Source organism: Heptranchias perlo, chromosome 1 (assembly GCF_035084215.1).
Source record: "Heptranchias perlo isolate sHepPer1 chromosome 1, sHepPer1.hap1, whole genome shotgun sequence".
NCBI classification, from domain to species: Eukaryota; Metazoa; Chordata; class Chondrichthyes; order Hexanchiformes; family Hexanchidae; genus Heptranchias; species Heptranchias perlo.
In genome coordinates this window covers 12,490,838-12,512,854 of record NC_090325.1, presented here as the reverse complement: position 1 = coordinate 12,512,854, position 22,017 = coordinate 12,490,838, and the positions used below count along the sequence as shown (strand labels likewise).

General features: G+C 44.9%; 1 protein-coding gene across 2 annotated transcripts in view; it reads left to right on the top strand.

Moving 5' to 3' along the window:
* LOC137317207 (sperm flagellar protein 1-like) overlaps window positions 1-22,017 on the top strand; it is a 103,682-nt gene that overhangs the window by 18,778 nt on the left and 62,887 nt on the right. The window lies entirely within an intron of this gene.

Below are 22,017 nucleotides of genomic sequence, written 5' to 3'. Positions count from 1 at the left end.
CCCTGTCAGAACCAGGCTCCAGAAAACTGTGTGGAGGCAGCAGACCATGTTGCTCAGTTGTTTTCCACCTTCATCAATCCCAGATCCACTGAAAATTCTTGGGGAGGAGGCGCAGAGAAGCAGATAGCCTAGGCTGTGTTGTATCATATGGGAATCCCTGTAACTGTATTCATGAGTAGCTATTATCTTTTTCATGTTAGTGCAATATTACAATTATATTTCACATGCGACCTTGAACTGAGCAGATATTGCTCACATCTCCACACTGATGCCACAAAGTAATTAATTTGCTTCAGTTTTTTGAGTTCCTTTTTGCCATGGTCACATAACATTAGGTTCTTTGGTGAAGGGAGAGATTTTCTTAATAAATGCAGCCTGGCCAGCATCACCAAGTCCTGAGAGCACAGTTTAACAAAAGGTAAAGGCCTACCATGGAATTCAGAACACCTCCGATTGAAATGAATGCAGTAAGATCAATGGGAGTGTAATAATAGTCTTTGCTTTGCAGGTAAACAGCATGTCCTTGAAGGACCTGTCATTTAATTTTCATGAAGTAGCAACTCTGAAGATTGACAAATCTTGATGGCACATGAAACACACACACACTGTCACTTTATTACGAAGCAAGGATATTTTTAAATTATTTAAATTAACTGGGGTCATTTTGACTTTGAGCGATAGTGTAAAACGTGCATTATCAATTCATTGCTTGTTATACATCTCTCCCGATTTTAATTTTCATCGACTTCACCCAAAGTCAAAATTATTCCCACCCTGTTCTTTGTGGAACCTTTATTTTATCTAAGTTTAATTAACATTTATTTTGTCGTCTTTTTCACTTCAAATGTCTTTCTCCCCTCTATGTCACAAATACACAAACTGATCTGTGGACCTCGGGTGGGGGGGGGGTTGATGAAGGGATCCCAGGAGTTCACAAGATCATTGTGTTTATCTGGTGCCAGGTATACAGCATGTTATGACTACAGTGTCTCAAGAATTCTGTGATCTACATTTTCCTATTCATTGACTGATATGTTATTTCTGTTACTGGACACCATGTTTTGTTTGCAGCGATAGCACTTTTCTCCCTTGGCCAAATGACAGTGCCTTTCCGGTTTAGGAAAAGGGATTTGCCAGTAATTGCAGGATTCTCCAGGTTGCGTCCATATTGGCAAGGGAGTCCCTGACGTAGCTATAATTTGAAAGGATTTTCATTGCACGAAAATATAGTTTCATTACTCAGCTCTACTTCTCTCTGGAAATCTGAACTCCCATATACTGCAGGCTGCGTTAAAGACTCTTTAAAAATGCAAGTTGTTGTTGTATGTAGATGTGGGTTGGTCTGGTGATGTCTGCTAGTAAGGCAAGGTGTACATAGGTTGAGGCTGTTGATGAGGTCTGTTGGCATTAGTCGGTCCTGTGTGATGTTGAGGAGAGTTGTTGGAACAATTGAATGGTGAGATAAGTACCTTTGTGGATTGGTTGTTTGTTTTGTGAATTTTAAATGTGTATTTAGTGATTAAAATTTAATTTGGGGGTATATTGTGGGGTGGTGAGTAACTGGTCATTGCAGCTGCATGTCGACGAAAATACCTTTTTGCTACGGTACGAATGGGGTTTAATATAATTGGACAGAAGTTGTTTTTTGGGAGATAAGTTTTGTGCAGTGTGATTCATGATGAGAGAAATAGAAAATAATCAATTAGAAAGCAGGAAAAAAGTCTGTCTGCTTAACCGGTCAGAAGGAGCAAATTGACAGACATTCATGACTAGGGACATGCTCACTACAGACACAAAACTTTTTATTATACAGATAGAGGTAGAGTTTCCGCTAGTTTTGCGCCCAGATTCCAGCACAATTGACCAAACCAGCACAAAAGATCGGGGAATTTTAAACGTAAGTGAATTACGCCCCAAACCAATCACTTTCGTAATTGAATCATTTTCTTAAGTGCACAGGCACTAGTAGCCTTGTTTTAAAAGTTTTTACACGTCAAAAAAATATTTAATTTACTAAGAAACTGACTAGTGTATATAATGAAACTAGTAAATGGTTCAGTATAGTTTTTTAAAGTAATTTTCAGTGATTTTAAATCTGGTTACTCACAGGTGGAGGACTGAACACTCTTATTAAATATGCTTATACTTTGTGATAAACCCATTTTCAGCTGTATTAACACAACTGCACCAGGTTATCACTCTTAAATACATCAATAAATATTTGTTAATGATAAGAAAGAAAAAGAAATGATTATGTTTTATTACGCTGCCTGTTTGCGCTCGTTCATGGAGGATTTCATATTTGTGATTACGAACATGCATTTTATTGGAATCTTGAACTGTAGCCTAACCAGCGCAATTTCCCAATTGCGTCCAAAGCAGAAACTCTACCCCATACGTTTTAAATTACAATGAGGTGAGCACGTAGTCTTACCATATCTGATCATGTTTTGAATATTTTCCACAAACTCTTATCAACATTTGTTAAGGAGGATTTGTATGAAGGGTCTATGTTGCTCCTCTGCAAGATTTATCTACGTTTGTTTTGCGTGGGAATCATAGAAAGTAACAGCACAGAAGGAAGCCATTCGGCCCATCATGTCCGTGCTAGCCAAAAAAAAGAGCTGTCCAATTTAATCCCACTTTCCAGCACTTGGTCCGTAGCCCTGTAGGTCACGGCACTTCAAGTGCACATCCAGGTACTTTTTAAATGAGTTGAGGGTTTCTGCCTCTACCACCCTTTCAGGCAGTGAGTTCCAGACCCCAACATCCTCTGGTGAAAAAATGTCTCCTCAGCTCCTCTCTAATCCTTCTACCAAATACTTTGAATCCATGCCCTTTGGTCACTGACCCTTCTGCTGAGGGAAATAGGTCCTCCCTATCCACTCTATCTAGTCCCATCATAATTTTATATACCTCAATTAAATTTCTTATCAGTCTCCTTTGTTCCAAAGAAAACAACCCCAGCCTATCCAATCTTTTCTCATAACTGAAATTCTCCAGCCCTGGCAACATCCAGGGAGACCAAATCTCCTCTGTACCCTCTCTAGTGCAATCACATCTTCCCTGTAATGTGGTGACCAGAACTGTATGCAGTGCTCAAGCTGTGGCCTAACCAATGTTTTATACAGTTCTAGCATAACCGCCCTGCTCTTATATTCTGTGCCTCGGCTAATAAAGGAAAGTATCCCATATGCCTTTTTAACCACGTTATCTATCTGTCCTGCTACCTTCAGGGATTTGTGGACATGCACTTCAAGGTCCCTTTGTTCCTCTACACCTCTCAGTATCCTTCCATTTATTGTGTACTCCCTTGCCTTGTTTGCCCTCCCCAATTGCATTACCTCACACTTCTCTGGATTGAATTCCATTTGCCACTTTTCTGCCCACCTGACCAGTCCATTGATATCTTCCTGCAGTCTACAGCTTTCCTCCTCATTATCAACCACATGGCCAATTTTTGTATCATCTGCAAACTTCTTGATAATGCCCCTGACATTCAAGACCAAATCATTAATATATACCACAAAAAGCAAGGGACCAAGTACTGAGCCTTGCGGAACTCCACTGGAAACAGCCTTCCAGTCGCAAAAACACCCATCAACCATTACCCTTTGCTTCCTGCCACTGAGCCAATTTTGGATCCAGCTAGCCACTTTCCCTTGGATCCCATGGGCTTTTACTATTTTGACCAGTCTGCCATGTGGGACCTTGGTAAAAGCCTTGCTAAAATCTACGTACACTACATCAAATGCATTACCCTCATCGACCCTCCTTGTTACCTCCTCAAAAAATTCATTGTTAGTCAAACACAACGTTCCCTTAACAAATTCATGTTGACTGTCCTTGATTAAGCTGTGCCTTTCTAAATGATGGTTTATAATTTACCCACTACCGAGGTTTCTCCCTTTTTAAACAACGGTACAACGTTAGCAGTCCTCCAATTCTCCGGCATCACGTCTGTAGCCAGGGAGGATCAGAAAATGATGGTCAGAGCCTCCACTATTTCCTCCCTAGCTTCTCTTAAAAGCCTGGGATACATTTCATCGGGGCCTGGCGATTTATCTACTTTCAAAGATGCTAAAACCCTTAATTCTTCCTCTCTCACTATGTTTATCCCGTCCAATATTTCACTTTTGTGAAGACAGACGCAAAGTATTCATTAAGAACCATACCCACTTCTGCCGCCTCCACACATAGGTTACCTTTTTGGTCTCCAATTGTCCCTACTCTTTCCTTAGTTATCCTCTTGCTCTTTATGTAGTCATAAAACATTTTTGGGTTTTCCTTAATTTTAGTTGTCATTATTTTTTCATGTCCTGTCTTTGCTTTCCTAATTTCCTGTATGTGCGTGTTTGGTACGTCTATCTCTTGACCTTTGGATGAGATGTTAACTGAGATCTGTTCCAGTGAATCTCTCGTGACATTTTTCAAAGAAGTAGTGTGGTAGCCTGGCCAACATTCCTTCCTCAACTAACATCACCAATATCAGATTTACTAGTTATTGCTGTTTATGGGTTTATGCTCGACACAAAATGGGTGCTTCGTTGGCCTACATGGCAATAGGTACTGGACTTCAAAGCAATATTATATGGAAAGCACAGTGAGATATTTCTGAGAGATGTGATAAGGTGCTGTATAAATGCAAATCTTTTCTTCCTTTTTCTTTCTTTCCTCAGCATCTGCATTGAGTGATTCTTCATCTTAGGTCCCCTTGTCCTCTTTCATCTGAATTTATTGCCCTCTTGCCCTCCCTAAACCTCTCCATCCATATAACTGTCCTACCCATATTCACAGCCACCACTTTGGCTGTGCCAGCTCCCATAGTATTGATCACTGACGAGGCTATCTCCAAATATTTCCTTGTATTTCCTCCAATTACATTTCCTTCAATTCTTGCCTCTTGCGCATCCCCGATTTTAATCGCTTCACCATTGGCAGCCGTGCCTTCAGCTGCCCAGGCCCTAAACTCTGGAGTTCCTTCCCTAAACCTTTCTGCCTCTCTCTATCCTCCTCTAAGACTCTTCTTAAAATCTATCTGCTTTTGGTCACCTGTCCTAATATCTCCTTACGTGGCTCGGTGTCAAATTTTGTTTGATAATCGCTCCTGTGAAGTGCCTTGGGACGTTTTATTACATTAAAGGCGCTATATAAATGCATGTTGTTATTGTTGTTGTTGTATCCTTCATCACGGATGTGCAAGAGGCAAAAATTGGAGGAAATACAAGGAAACGTTTGGAGATGGACTTGTCAGTGATCAAGACTATGGGAGCTGGCACGGTCAAAATGGTGGCTGTGAATTTGAGTAGGACAGGTTTTATGGAGGGAGAGATTTAGGGAAGGCAGGAGGGCAATAAATTCAGATGAAAGAGGACAAGAGGACCTAAGATGGAGATTCAAATAACCAAAGATCCCTCATCATCTTCCTGGAAATAAAACTATTTCCCCCCTCCCCAAGTCACTGCACTTTCAAATTGGCTAACCTTTGGCCCTCCATTCACCATGATATTTCTGCAGCCATCGATTTGCTCAAACACTCCCTGATCTCCACCTTTGTCCCCATCTTTACTGCCTCCCATCCCATTATTTTCCCTAGTAATGCCCATATTTTTGCTCCCTTATGTTGCAGGGGTGCAGACTAGAGCATATGTGGCGCACAACTGGCTTAGCCATCCATCACCAGATCTGGCTGGACCAGATCGTATGCTATTGGGCTTCACTCTCCTCTGCCGAAACTGTCCACTATTCCAGGATCATCCTGAAGAGCAAATATAATTGTCGACTTTAGTTCTCCACTACTAACAGTCTCCTTAAATCCCTGTTCCCTAACCCTCCACCGTCTCATCCAGTGACAAGTGCAAGGAGCTCATGGACTTCTTTGTCACCAAGATTGAGACCATCTGTACTGCTGCTTCCTCCCCCTCCCCTTCCCCTTCCCCATTCACCAAATCCGAACCATGAACCCACCTTTCCTATCTCTTCCATGCCCTCTACAGGTTCATCTTATCCACGAGCCTAACCCACCTCAGGATCCCTTGACACTATACCACTGAATTGCTGAGCACCTAACTTGCATTGCTGGCTCCCATGCTAGCTAACATTGCAAATGGTTCCCTTTCCTCAGGACTGTCCCTTTCCCTTTCAAAACTGTTGTCATTACCCCCTTCTCAAAAAACACACCCTCAACCCCCCTGCTCTTGAAAACCAGCACACCATCTTTGACTTCCTTTTCCTCTCCAAAGTCCTTAAACGTGTTGTTGCCTCCCAAATCCATGCCCATCACTCCTGATCTCCATGTTGGAATTTCTCCAATCAGGTTTCCTTCCCACCACTGCACCGAAACTGCCCTAACCAAAGTCATGAACGGCATTCTCTGTGACTGTAACAGTGGTGCATTATCCCTTCTCATCCTCCTTAACCTCCCTGCAGCTTTTGACACACGCAAACACGCCATCCTCCTCCAACTCCTCTCCTCCAGCTTAGTGAGACTACCCTCGATTGCTTCCATTCGTAGCCAGAGCATTCCCATCGATGGTTTCTCTGCCCCTCCCCCCACAACAGCTGCACTGTTACCTCAAGCCCCCCCAAGTTCTATCCTCCTCTTCCTCATCTACATGCTGTCACTTGGCGACATTGTTCGCAGACATGGGATCAGTTTCACTTGTACACTGATGACACCCAACGCTATCTCATCACCATCGTTCTCAACCCCTCCACTGCCTCTGAGTTGTCAGACTTCTTGTCCGAATCAAATCTTGAATGACCTGCACTTTCCTCTGCTTAACATTAGGAAAACCGAAGCCACTGTCTTTGGCCCTCACCACAAACTCCACACGCTTGCCAGCAATTCCATCCCATCCCCGCCTACTGTCTCAGGCTACACCAGACTGTTCACAGCCACGATCCTGTGAGCTTCTGCCCCCATATCCTCTCCATTACAAAGACTGAGGACTTCCACCTTCATGACACCGTCTGCCTCAGCTCCATCGCAGCCCACCTGCTGCTGAAACCTTCATCTGTGATTTTGTCACTTCCAGACTAGACTATTCCAGTGCTCTCCATACCGGCCCCCCATACTCCACCCTCCATAAACTTCAGCTCATCCAAAATTCTGCCGCTTGTATCCTATCCCATGCCCAGACTTGATTACCCATCACCCACGCAAACGGCAATTGATACTCGTTCAATTGCTAAATTTAAATCTGAGATAGATAGCTTTTTGGCAACCAAAGGTATTAAGGGATATGGGCCAAAGGCAGGTATATGGAGTTAGATCACAGATCAGCCATGATCTTATCAAATGGCGGAGCAGGCACGAGGGGCTGAATGGCCTACTCCTGTTCCTATGTTCCTACCCCTCACCGACATTGGCTCCTGGTCTCCCAATGCCTCATATCTAAAATTCTCATCCTCGTGTTTAAATCCCTTCACGGTCCCATATTTCCCGATCTCTGTCACCTTTCCCTGAACTCCCTGCTCCTCTGACTCTGGCTGTTGTACATCCTCCCCTCCCTTTGCCCGACCATTAGTGACCATGCCTTCAGCTACCTAGGCTTCACACTCTGAATTACTTCCCTAAATCCTCCCTGCCTCTCCATCTCCCTTTCCTCCTTTAAGACCCTCCTTAAAACTCACCTCTCACCCATCCTAAGGTTTTTTTTTGGCTCGGCATCCATTTTTTGATTATGCATCTGTGAGACACTTTGGGACATTCTTCTGCGTTAAAGACATAAATACAAATTGCTGTAGTTTCTCATATTGAAAAAGGAAGTCCCGTCAACTCTTGGAATCAAGCGGTTAAAATAGACATAGTTAACTCAGTAATATAGATTTCTGTTTTTCCAATGGTTACAACTTGACAATCATACGGTAGAAATCACCTCTGTTTGCTGACGTTTTGGATTTCAGCCATCTCAATCCAGTTCCAAGTCTTTTTTGAGCTAAAAGAACAAAATGGCTACTGAGTCCGCACAATTGGTGCTTAAATTGAGACGTCATTCAGAAAGACTTTGGGATGGCTGGTTTCGGAAATGGCAAATTGGTGCAGTATGTCTTTTTCAGAGGTTGAGCAAAGCAGAAGGAGGTATACTCTGCACCACCTAACTTGGGATTGCTTGATCCTGACACTGGATAGTTGAAGTGGGGATGTTCTATTACCGAGCACTGTCTTCTCTCACCTTGATGAGTACAAACCACCACCCCGCAACCCCCAGAAAAGATTCATGCTGTAATTAATCTAGAATCTTTGAGCAGGTTGTTCTGTGACAGTGTACTGTCTCTTTAAATGTGTGTGCTGCTTTCTGCAGCTTCTGCTCCTTTTCTTTTCACAGAACTAAAGCAACTTTAACCTCTTTAGCTCCTGTTGTTACGGGTAATATAAACATTTTAATCATTGTGTTTTCTCTAAGCACGTGCTATCCTGAGTTTGTTAATTGTCTTCTCTATATATGTATACATATATGTGTTATTTTGAGATATTGAGTCCTTCTGTTTTTCGGTCTGAACTGGATTGGAGTAATTGATGTTAACTGACTTGAGTTTACAGACCGAGAGTCTAATCATAAGAAATAGGAGCGGGAGTCGGCCATCCGGCCCCTCGAGCCTGCTCCGCCATTCAACAAGATCATGGCTGATCTTCTACCTCAACGCCATTTTTCTGCACCATCCCCATATCCCTTGATGCCTTTAATATCTAGAAATCTATCGATCTCTGTTTTGAATGTACTCAATGACTGAGCCTCCACAGCCCTCTGGGGTAGAGAATTCCAAAGATTCACCACCCTCTGAGTGAAGAAATTTCTCCTCACCTCAGTCCTAAATGGCCTACCCCTTATTCGGAGACCATGACCCCTGGTTCTAGACTCCCCAGTCAGGGGAAACATCCTACCTGCAACTACTCTGTTGAGCCCTGTAAGAATTTTGTATGTTTCAATGAGATCACCTCTCATTCTTCTAAACTCTAGAGAATACAGGCCTAGTCTACACAATCTCTCCTCATATGACAATCCCGCCATCCCAGGAATCTGGTGAACCTTTGTTGCACTCCCTCTATGGCAAGTATATCCTTTCTTAGGTAAGGAGACACAATACTCCAGGTGCGGTCTCACCAAGGCCCTATATAATTGCAGTAAGACATCTTTACTCCTGTACTAAAATCCTCTTGTTATAAAGGCCAACATACCATTTGCCTTCCTAATTCCTTACTGCACCTGCATGTTAGCTTTCAGTGACTCTGGATTGGAAAATTGCACATGTCACTCCGCTTTTTAAGAAAGGAGAGAGAGGGAGACCAGTTAGCCTAACATCTGTTGTGGGGAAAATGCTGGAGCCTATAATTAAGGATAGGGTGACTGAACACCTCGAGAATTTTCAGTTAATCAGAGAGAGCCAGCATGGATTTGTGAAAGGTAGGTCGTGCCTGACAAACCTGGTTGAACTTTTTGAAGAGGTGACTAAAGTAGTCGAAAGGGGAATGTCAATGGATGTTATTTATATGGACTTCCAGAAGGCATTTGATAAGGTCCCACATAAGAGACTGTTAGCTACGATAGAAGCCCATGGAAACGAGGGAAAAGTACGGACTTGGTTAGGAAGTTGGCTGAGCGAAGGGCGACAGAGAGTAGGGATAATTGTTAGGTACTCACATTGGCAGGATGTGACTAGTGGAGTCCCGCAGGGATCTGTCTTGGGGCCTCAATTATTCACAATATTTATTAACGACTTAGATGAAGGCATAGAAGGTCTCATATCTAAGTTTGCCGATGACACAAAGATTGATGGCATTGTAAGCAGTGTAGATGAAAACATAAAATTACAAAGCGATACTGATAGATTAGGTGAATGGGCAAAACTGTGGCAAATGGAATTCAGTGTAGACAAATGTGAGGTCATCCACTTTGGATCAAAAAAGGATAGAACAGGGTACTTTCTAAATGGTAAAAGGTTAAAAACAGTGGATGTCCAAAGGGACTTAGGGGTTCAGATACATAGATCATTGAAGTGTCATGAACAGGTGCATAAAATAATCAATAAGGCTAATGGAATGCTGGCCTTTATATCTAGAGGACGAGAGTACAAGGGGGGGCAGAAGTTATGCTGCAGCTATACAAAACCCTGGTTAGACCGCACCTGGAGTACTGTGAACAGTTCTGGGCACCGTACCTTCGGAAGGACATATTGGCCTTGGAGGGAGTGCAGCATAGGTTTACTAGAATGATACCCGAACTTCAAGGGTTAAGTTATGAGGAGAGATTACAGAAATTGGGGTTGTATTCTATAGAGTTTAGAAGGTTAAGGGGTGATCTGATCGAAGTTTATAAGATATTAAGGGGAACAGATAGGATGGACAGAGAGAAACTATTTCCACTGGTTGGGGATTTTAGGAGTAGGTGGCACAGTCTAAAAATTAGAGCCAGACCTTTCAGGAGCGATATTCGAAAACATTTCTACACACAAAGGGTTGTAGAAGTTTGGAACTCTCTTCCGCAAACGGCAATTGATACTAGCTCAATTGCAAAATTTAAATCTGAGATAGATAGCTTTTTGGCAACCAAAGGTATTAAGGGATATGGGCCAAAGGCAGGTATATGGAGTTAGATCACAGATCAGCCATGATCTTATCAAATGGCGGAGCAGGCACGAGGGGCTGAATGGCCTACTCCTGTTCCTATGTTCCTATACCTATAGAAGCTTTTACAGTCCGTTTTTATATTTCTCGCTAGTTTACTCTCATTCTATTTTCCCTTTCTTTATCAATTTCTTGGCCCTCCTTTGCTGAATTCTAAAATGCTCCCAACCCTCAGGCTTGCTGCTTTTTCTGGCAACTTGATATGCCTCTCCCAAGATCAAATTTTGAATACTGGTCTTCTGTGGATGGCCAACACAAACAGCTAGTTATGTAAACTATGTGGATACTCCCTGGACACGCAACCTGTGATTGTCACGTAGCAATTGGCACTTTTAAGTTCATCACCCATAACAGGGAATCAAAAATTTAAGGTGGATGAGAGCAAATAACAATTTAATGATTGAGTGTGATTAAGGTACGTGGAGTTGTTATGTTGACTATCAGAGAACGTGAATATGGTTGTTCGGGTATGTGACATTAATTTCAACTTAACATGGTTGCCCCTAAAATCTTTGGAGATTTAAGGTAGTCCTGCGTTGTCTCAGATCCTTGGGTGCACGAGACAAGTCAAGGTAACTCTACTTTTAAATGAGATGAACAAACTAAAATTCTGTCTTCCCCAACAAGATGATACGCAGGTTTACAAAATAGTAATAACTTCATCGGAAGGACATAATGGCCTTGGAGGGAGTGCAGCGTAGGTTTACTAGAATGATACCCAGACTTCAAGGGTTAAGTTACGAGGAGAGATTACACAAATTGGGGTTGTATTCTCTAGAGTTTAGAAGGTTAAGGGGCGATCTGATCGAAGTTTGTAAGATATTAAGGGGAACGGATAGGGTGGATAGAGAGAAACTATTTCCACTGGTTGGGGATTCTAGGAGTAGGGGGCACAGTCTAAAAATTAGAGCCAGACCTTTCAGGAGTGAGATTAGAAAACATTTCTACACACAAAGGGTGGTAGAAGTTTGGAACTCTCTTCCGCAAACGGCAATTGATACTAGATCAATTGCTAAATTTAAATCTGAGATAGATAGCTTTTTGGCAACCAAAGGTATTAAGGGATATGGGCCAAAGTCAGGTATATGGAGTTAGATCACAGATCAGCCATGATCTTATCAAATGGCTGAGCAGGCACGAGGGCTGAATGGCCTACTCCTGTTCCTATGTTCCTATAACTAATGGCTGCTGTTTATTTTATCAAATTTTCAATTCCTAGAGATGCAAGTTTTACAATTTTGTATAGTTAAACAGTATACCAGTGTTACTGTCACTTAAGGTCACAATGTTAGAAATTGGGAAAACTTTCATTTTAAAAAAAACACGTTTGAAAATTGGCCATACACATTTTAGATTAGAGACAGGTAGACTAGATTTATTTGGACTCAGGTTTGTTTGCAGAATTTGTGTGTATTTGATTGGGTGGATAATACCTGCGACTTTGGGTTGTTGGGATCTTTGTGCATGTTTATTTTTTTTAAGTTAAATTGATTGCAGCAGGTTTTATAAATTTGCAGGAAGCACTATATCACTGTTAAATGCACAAAGAGTTTTTTTTAATAAGTAAAAGGGATTTTGGAAAATTACAAGGTTTTAGTTACAGCATGATGTTTTTTTTTCAAATCACTGTTTTTCAAATTTGCATACAAGAAGTCTGAAACTGCTGTTGCGGTGGATGACTGCATACCATGATGTTCTTCAAAGTTAGTCAAGAAGAAATAATTAACCCCTTTCTTCTGTTTGCCAAGTTGTAATGCTGAACATAAAGACATGCTGTATTCGTTTTTTTTAAAAACGTGAATACACAGGTAAGCTGTTGCAGTCTCCTAGAGGTAACAATATTTCCTCAGTCATAGCTCCTTCGCCAATTAGCTCGAAGTGATACCCACCCGCCAGTGTACAGACTCTCTACCGCTTAGGTTCTCGTGGAACATGTTCTTTCAAGGTGGGGAATGCCGTGGGTAGTTGATAGTGATAATGGAGCAAAAGACAAGGCTGAAGCGTTTGCAACCATCTTCAGCCAGAAGTGTCGAGTGGATGATCCATCTCGGCCTCCTCCTGATATCCCCACCATCACTGAAGCCAGTCTTCAGCCAATTCGATTCACTCCACGTGATATCAAGAAACGGCTGAGTGCACTGGATACAGCAAAGGCTGTTTGCCCTGACAACATCCCAGCTGTAGTACTGAAGACTTGTGCTCCAGAACTAGCTGCGCTTCGAGCCAAGCTGTTCCAGTACAGCCACAACACTGGCATCTACCCGACAATGTGGAAAATTGCCCAGTTATGTCCTGTCCACAAAAAGCAGGACAAATCCAATCCGGCCAATTACCGCCCCATCAGCCTACTCTCAATCATCAGCAAAGTGATGGAAGGTGTCGTCAACAGTGCTATCAAGCGGCACTTACTCGCCAATAACCTGCTCACCGATGCTCAGTTTGGGTTCCGCCAGGACCACTCGGCTCCAGACCTCATTACAGCCTTGGTCCAAACATGGACAAAAGGGCTGAATTTCAGAGGTGAGGTGAGAGTGACTGCCCTTGACATCAAGGGAGCATTTGACTGAGTGTGGCACCAAGGAGCCCTAGTAAAACTGAAGTCAATGGGAATCAGGGGGAAAACTCTCCAGTGGGTGGAGTCATACCTAGCACAAAGGAAGATGGTAGTGGTTGTTGGAGGCCAATCATCTCAGCCCCAGGACATTGCTGCAGGAGTTCCTCAGGGCAGTGTCCTCGGCCCAACCATCTTCAGCTGCTTCATCAATGACCTTCCCTCCATCATAAGGTCAGAAATGGGAATGTTCGCTGATGATTGCAGTGTTCAGTTCCATTCACAACCCCTCAAATAATGAAGCAGTCTGTGTCCGCATGCAGCAAGACCTGGACAACGTCCAGGCTTGGGCTCATAAGTGGCAAGTAACATTCGCGCCAGACAAGTGCCAGGCAATGACCATCTGCAACAAGAGAGAGTCTAACCACTTCCCCTTGACATTCAACGGCATTACCATTACCGAATTCCCCACCATCAACATCCTGGGGGTCACCATTGACCAGAAACTTAACTGGACCAGCCACATAAATACTGTGGCTATAAGAGCAGGTCAGAGGCTGGGTATTCTGCAGTGAGTGACTCACCTCCTGACTCCCCAAAGCCTTTCCACCATCTACAGGGCACAAGTCAGAAGTGTGATGGAATACTCTCCACTTGCTTGGATGAGTGCAGCTCCATCAACACTCAAGAAGCTCGACACCATCCAGGACAAAGCAGCCCGCTTGATTGGCACCCCATCCACCACACTAAACATTCACTCCCTTCACCACCGGCGCACAGTGGCTGCAGTGTGTACCATCCACAGGATGCACTGCAGCAACTCGCCGAGGCTTCTTTGACAGCACCTCCCAAACCCGCGACCTCTACCACCTTGAAGGACAAGAGCAGCAGGTACATGGGAACAACACCACCTGCACGTTCCCCTCCAAGTCACACACCATCCCGACTTGGAAATATATCGCCATTCCTTCATCGTCGCTGGGTCAAAATCCTGGAACTCCCTTCCTAACAGCACTGTGGGAGAACCTTCACCACACGGACTGCAGCGGTTCAAGAAGGCGGCTCACCACCACCTTCTCAAGGGCAATTAGGAATGGGCAATAAATGCCGGCCTCGCCTGCGACGCCCACATCCCATGAACGAATAAAAAAATAATTTGTGGGCCAGGTCATGAAAGAAATGTGCACCACGTTAGAGATAGAATAGAAATTCCCCATCCCATACCACCCTCAAGTGATACCCGGGGAGTTCTTTGCATGTCAGTTTTCTCGAGGTAGGACTGGTGTGTACTGCTCTGCGTGCAGTCTTAAGATGAAAGTTTTGAAACAATAATATATGCAGTTAATTGTCAGACATAATACTGTCTCGAACGTCCACAAATCTATTATTAAAAGTCTAAGGATTATCCAACACAAGTGCAATGTTCCTCAAATGTCCTTCTTCTCATCAGCTCTGGGTCCTACAACTTCAAGGCAATGAGCAGCCTTATCCTTAGCCTGAGCTAGGAAAGTGGCACATCCTCACCCAAACTGCATTCCTACAGTTCTCTCATGCCCTGTGCATCACCCAGTGCCAGATCCTCACTAACAATATCTAATTCCCCCTTTTCCCAACCCACGAAAGTATCTGAGCTAGTGCATGGGAGTAAAAAATTAAGTGATGGAGTGTGTGAGATCGAGGAACATGGGGCAGAATGTTGGCCCAGGGACTCATGGGTGGGCTTGATAGTGACTTCCTCTTCATCATTATCCTCCCCATCTTCATCATCCTTATAGTCAATGAGGAAGAAGCCCCTTGATGTCTGGAATGCACCCTTCGATGCTCTGCCTTCACTGGGCATTGCGTGCAGGTTTCTCCTGCAATAAGATTGAGTGAAATAGATAAAGCATGGCAACTGAAGATTGTCTCCCAAGTGGCATCAGACAACTAATGTAAGAAATCTGGTGGTATCACTGTGTTAAAGTGATACCATCAGATCTGTTACATTAGTTGTCTGATGAAGGGGTTTTAAGGTTGTGCGTGCAAGAAGGTGTGTTGGAGGAGATGGTTACACATACTTAAAAATCCTTAGTCACTGCTTCTATTGACCAAAATGCAGTGTGGATGGTTAGTTTTGTAGCTATTAATTGTACTGGTGCCTAAGGAAGGAAAAAAGGGAGTAGCTGGTGTGTTACCTTGCTTGCTTTGTCAGCTCATTGAAATTCTTGGGACACTGGTCTGCAGTACTGGAGATGAGAGAGAAGGCACACGGTGCGACCGTGTTTGGTTTCCTCAAGAAGGCTTTGGAGGTTGATCTGACTGAAACTGTGAGCTTTCTATACCTTGTCCTTTCTTCAGCTGTCTTTGCCATATCCTCCAGTGGAAGGCATTCCTGAAAAGCAGGACACAATGACACATAAGAACATAAGAAATAGGAGCAGGAGTAGGCCGTGCGGCCCCTCGAGCCTGCTCCGCCATTCAATCAGATCATGGCTGATCTTCGACCTCAATTCCACTTTCCCGCCCGATCCCCATATCCCTTAGTGCCCAAAAAGAGTGAATGTGTAGCTCCATTTACACAGGTATCAGTAGAGTCTTATAGATGGCAGAGTTTTCCTTTGAAAACCATTTTCAGCGTTGATATTAAGTGCTGGTGTACTGAACTGTTAAATGAGTTCAAGTTGGAAACTGAATAATTCAATCAATCATAACTTTATAACGAAAATGAACCTAGGAACATACATTTTTGTAAATGACAGGCAGGAAAAGACCTGCTGGTCCATCGAGCCTGGCCCACAGTCATAATGCCTGGAGCATCATGACTAGACACTTCCTCTGCCCACCCCCCCACACACCCCCACACACCCCGCAGCCGTGTAATCTCCTGGGAGAGGCAAAGTAAAATCTTCAATGAATCAGTGCAATCGGGCAGCATAATAGAATGTAATTGTTTCCTTTTTTCTTCTTTCCATTAAAAAAGTATTCCTTGATGTATTTAAGATGTGCTAACCCGGTGCAGTTTTATTAATACAGCTGAAAATTGTTTAATTACCAAAAATAAGCATTTTTAATAAGGGTGCCCAGTCCTCCGCCTGTGAGTAACCTGATTTAAAATCACTGAAAATGACTTTAAAAAACTATACTGAAACATTTAATAGTTTCATTGGTGTATACGAGTCAGTTTCTTATATTAAATAATATTTGATATGAAAAAGCTTTTAAAACGTACCTACTACATAAGAACATAAGAAATAGGAGCAGGAGTAGGCCAATCGGCCCCTCGAGCCTGCTCCGCCATTCAATAAGCCCATGGCTGATCTGATCCTAACCTCAAATTTAAATTCATGTCCAATTTCCTGCCTGCTCCCCGTAACCCCTAATTCCCTTTACTTCTAGAAAATTGAATAGAAAAGGAGTACTCGTGCCTGTGCGCTTAGGGAAATGAGCCCAATTTGAAGAGCCTTCAAACCTATCTTTAGGGTTGGTTTCCCTGATGCCGATGGTACCAGCTGCCTCAGGGCAAACCAATGTTGCAGCGGGGAAATGAAGCAGGTGTTCAGCTCCTTAGTTACACATGCACGGGGCCTAACACCTACTTCAGGCGTGGGTAAAGGAAACCTCTTGTTTGTCCTTACCCAATATGGCGGGTGACGGACTTCCAGTTGACAGTGTCCGCGCACATCCTTCCCGCCATTTTGGGGCTTTAGGAGGCTGCGTAGCGTCTGAAAAATGGGCGCTACGTGACCCAATTTAACCCCCATTAAGTCCAGAATACTGTGTCAAGTTATATATTAGCTGTAGGAGAAAGACACATGAGCTATCCAGTGCAGCTACCCAACAGTGAACTCAGTGATCCAAACACTTTCCTCCTTACCTGCTGCTCCCCAAGCCTGCTACTGCACCTTCTTCCAGACTTGGCTTTTTAAAGGCTGCAATCTAATTTCTAAACACTCCCAGCACATTACTGCTGTTTATGATGGGATTTGCACTGGACATGTTAATGGGCTGACCCATGCAAAATCTGGCAGATTTCAGTTCTGTCGAGCATCGGTGGCACAACTCCAGACACGTTGGTGCAAATCCGGCATGAATCACTGCGTGGGATTTCGAGGCCACCAAGTGTTCAATATCCACTGAATACTTTTCTCATCCCATTTTTGCTCCCTTTTCTGCCCTCCTTTCCTGAACATGAACTAAATATACCGGGTTATAAGGTCTACAGGAGAGATAGGGAAAATGGAAAAGGGGGAGGAGAAGCCTTAGTGATTAGAGATGAAATCCCACTTCAATGATAAAGGAGCATATAACGAGAGGTAAGCAGCCAATAGAGACCTTATGGGTTGAATTGAGAAATAGGAAAGGATCTAAGACTATAGTGGGAGTTGTGTATTGTAAGGGGTTTCTTTTTTTACTGTTTCTCGGGCTTATAATAGGTCAGCCAGTTATGTTTTTCCTGAGCTGCCCTGCCCGCAGTGCGGTTGCGAATCGCTTACCCCTTCCTGATTCTGAGCTGAGGACTTATCGAGTGGTAACAAAGACAGACAAACAGACCAGTGGATTGGTACAAGGAAAACCAATGTTTATTAATAAGAAAACTAAAACTACAAGGTAAACAGTATAATACAGAAGATAAAGAAATCGCTATGGATGTAATACAGTCTTACACTTATCGGGTTGAAAGAAACAGACACATCGAGGGAAAATTCTAAAATCACAAGTTTAGCAATATCCCTTAACCCCCAACCTTACACTTATGCTAGGTTGTCTTGTGGCAGCCAGAAAATTAATGCTCACCGGTGAAACAGATGAAAAAGGCCTGGCCCCTGTGCCTGCTGCTGCCGTCGACATGTGGTTGCGAGGTTTACTGGATGGCTTCCTTCTTAGTTGCTAGCAGACAGTCAGGATAGGGCCAAGAGGCGAAGAGAGCAGCTACTCCACTACCCAGAAATATACTGGGCAGCTTCAGTTATACCCTCTTGGTAACAGGTTTTTTCATACCTTATCAGCTTGCTTCATTGTTTGATTTAAGCACGAAACGTAAGACAAAGGACCCCATCTCTGGCCCATTGACATTATGGCCGTTTCCTGTATCGATCTGTATGCTAACTGCTTTACCATTGTTCCGAATGTACCTTGATGGTTCACCTTTTGTCCTGCGATCACTTCCTGCTCGAATTTTGATGTGTTGGCCAGCCATGTTGATAGCTTGCCTCAGGGCTAGAAAGCAGCTGCATTGTTTAAAGAAACCTGTCTAGACACGAAACCTGCCAAGTTGTTGAAAAATGCAATTTCAAATCTGCCGGTCCTTGGCCATGTGTCTGACTGCAGCCATTTTGAGAGACCTTGGATTTTTTAAAACAGTCACACCAGGGTTTCTTTAATAACTCCAATAAATCTTCGGGGTGGGGGGAACATGTGAAATTTTGCGAATCCCTTCACTCCCCCCTGTGGATACTTAAACTTGCTTGAAGTGTCCATGCAAGGTGAGCAAAGATTTCTGACTGTCGCAAACAACCTTCCCCTTTATTTACCTATCCCTAATCCCTCGACACATACATTCCCTTACTTGGAGAGAACCCCAGTGTATGGCAGGCATTCGGATAGAAAACAAGGTTGAATTACAACAATCCCAGCACGGAGGCGTCCAAATACCCCTGCACCACTTGGGATGAAACAGTATTTCGCATACTATACAACACAACAATGAACAATCTTTATTCAAAATAACATCAAAACGTAAACATTACTTTATTGAAAACAACAAACGGAAGGGACCATCTTTATTAAAATAATGAAGCAGGCTGCCATCGCTCGCAAGGGATGCGTCCCCGAACTCACACGGGTGTTTCGTCTACCCGAGCATACTGGTCCTTCCATACCCTTTGTGTTCTAACTACTACCTCGAGACCCCTATTCCTACACTGGACGCAAACCAGGTAGAGGACGATCCCGAGCTGACAGATTACTAGCACGTGTGATGCCAGACGAATCCAGGAGGGGACCTCTATATTCTCAAAGATGTCCCACCAGGGTGGGGTCGTAATACTCAGAATATCGGCCCCTATCTGGACAGTCTTCTGTTCCAGCGTGTAAAAGTGTTTTTGGGACACCCCTACTGCTTTTAATAATTTAACGAGGTGTTCTGGGAGAGGGGGGATCTGATAGCCAAAGTGGGCTACATACTTTTGGAGGTTGGTGAAATTCTCTTTCACAGTGAGGTGAACAGTGGATGGTTCAGGGATGGGGACAATTCGTATCTGTGCCACTTGAACTTCTGCCTCGGGTTTAAAGCAGAAACTGCTGTCACTCACCGCACACCAGCTGTGCTGACCATGCTGGTAGTGAGACGCTGCTGTGGTGATGCAATATGTCCCACCTCCTATATACGCCACTTGTGGGGGAACATGGCCTTGTGCCATGGCTTCCATGGTGCAGTTTATAGGCTTCGCGTCAGCAGCTCTGAACCCGCACTGCGGTTTTGAATAGGCGTTCAAGTGCTGGGGACACAGGATTATGTGTGATCCCCGGCTCTGGCACCCCGAGAGGTCAGTACCCGTCATACCATGCTCCCACTTTATGACGTAGGGCGGGACCGCTGTGAAACGAACGTGTGCACCCCCCTGAATGACACCAATGTTCTCCACCCTGTACACCGGCTTAAATTGCATTTTTAAACCATTAATCTGGGTCCGCAGCTCGATGTCATCTAAGCTGTTGATGACAGAAGACCCCGTGTTAAAACCAGTTAAGACATCGTTAAAAAACACCCCTTCTTTGTCTCCCAATCCCGTCCAAAAGCTCGTGGGTGTATAGTCTGGTTCTGTCACCGTCTGAAAAATCAAACTGATAAAATTTAACATCTCCTTTAAGAGGGCTCATCCGAAGATGTGGTGGTCCTCTGTGTCGCTCCTTCTCGCGAGGCTCAGCCCAGACAGGGCGAGCAGGATCACGCCTCCGAACATTCCCTGTAAGAGATAAAAACATCTGGCCGGGCCCCATACAGGCTGCCTGGCTTGGGTGAAGTGTGAGCGGGTCCCTGGACCTCGGCTCACGTAGACAACACTGGAACGGTTCCATCTTAAAATTACATTACGGTTCCACACCTTATAATAAACCTATACATCTTAACTTAAAACTACAAACTTAACTGCTAAAGTTATATACATCCGCCGCCCGTCTCCGAGCGGCCAGCTCAAATTCTGTCAGGACTGCTGCAGGCTGCTCCCTGCGGCTTGGCTGTACTGAGCTTTACTTCCGGTCCCTCACAGCCCGCGACTGCTGGCTGAGGACCTTTGTCTTTCGACTTAACTTTAGCACGGGAGGCAGCCCTTTTAAACTGGGGAGCCGGCGACCATGCCTTCCTAGGCTGGGGTGTCCGAGGGGACCTCCTCGGAAGTGCTGTTGGTGGGGCTACCCTGGCGAGCAGACCCTTGCTGTGGGTCGCAGCCCTCGCTGGCTGGGGACTTTTCCCCTGTGGCTCCTCCCTTCCCAAGTCTGAGCTGGGGACAGGCAACCCCCTGCTGTTTGCTGCCTGTTGCTGAGAGTCTTCCTCTCCAGGTTCAAAACCTAGGTCGGGGGCGGGGCTACCTGCCTCGGGCTCCTCCTCCTCCCCACCTGAGTCCCAGAAGAGAGGGGGATTGGTTTGGACAGGGGTCTGGGTGACTCCTCCCCTGATACATGCAACTGCCCCTGCAGGTACTGCCTGTGAGCTGTGACCTGCTGGGAGCTGGGGATTTCTAACCTCGGGTTGGATCCCAGCTGCCTGCTTTTTCGCCTCCACAGTACTGGGGACTGGTAGCTCTTGGACCGCTTCCCTCCTAGCCTTGTCTATGGCTCTTTCCCCTGTGCGGACGGTCAGGCCCAGGAATTTCACCTCCTGCTGGCCGATCTGCGCTTTCCTAGGGTTCACTTTAAAACCTTTCCTCTGCAACAGCTCCAGCAATTCGGCCAGTAGCGGGCCATGCTCCCCGACTGAGTCGGTAAACAAGAGCAGGTCGTCTACATACTGCACCAATTGCCTGGGCTGGCTAAATTCCTTTAAACTACTCGCCATGCACTGGTGAAAGATGCTAGGGCTGTTATGAAAACCTTGCGGCAAACAGTTCCAAGTATACTGTTGCCCCTTAAAAGTAAAAGCGAACTTATACTGGTCTTCCCTCCTTAAGGGGATCGACCAAAACCCATTCGAAATATCCAGCACCGTGAACGTAGTCGCGGATGCTGGAATGCTTCCGATGAGGTCGGCAACTGCTGCCACTGTGGGGGCGCACGCGGGGATATTGCTGATGAGCACCCGATAGTCCACCGTGGCTCTCCATGAATTGTCCGGTTTCTTGACCGGCCAAAGCGGAGAATTAACATGAGTGGCTATGGGCCTCAGCACTCCCTGCTGCACCAACGAGGATATGGCCATCTCCATATCGGGCTCTGCTTCTCTAGGAAAGTTATACTGCTTCTGGGGCCGGGCCATGGGGTCTCCGTCTACCCTGACCTCAAACCCGGTGACCCTCCCACAGTCGTGTTTGTGCGTGGCGAACGCAGCCACGCGAGCCTGCACGACTGCTTTAAATTCCTCCGGGACACCCTCTACCATGAGCCCGAGGTCATAACCTCCTTTCGGCTTCACAGTACACAGGGTTCCCTTCCCTTCTTTTCCTGGGATAACTACCACGCCATTCTCCTCACCCGTGTCGGCTCCCCAAAGGCAATGGTTGCGGAGATCCACGAGGATCCCGTGGCCCACGATGAAGTCGGCCCCTAGGATCCCCTTTCCTCCCTCCGCTTCCCACCTCGCCAGGACACACGTCCACTTGGTTTGGAGTGGGCCCAGGCGGACTGAGAGCGGCTTGGAGAAGGCTCC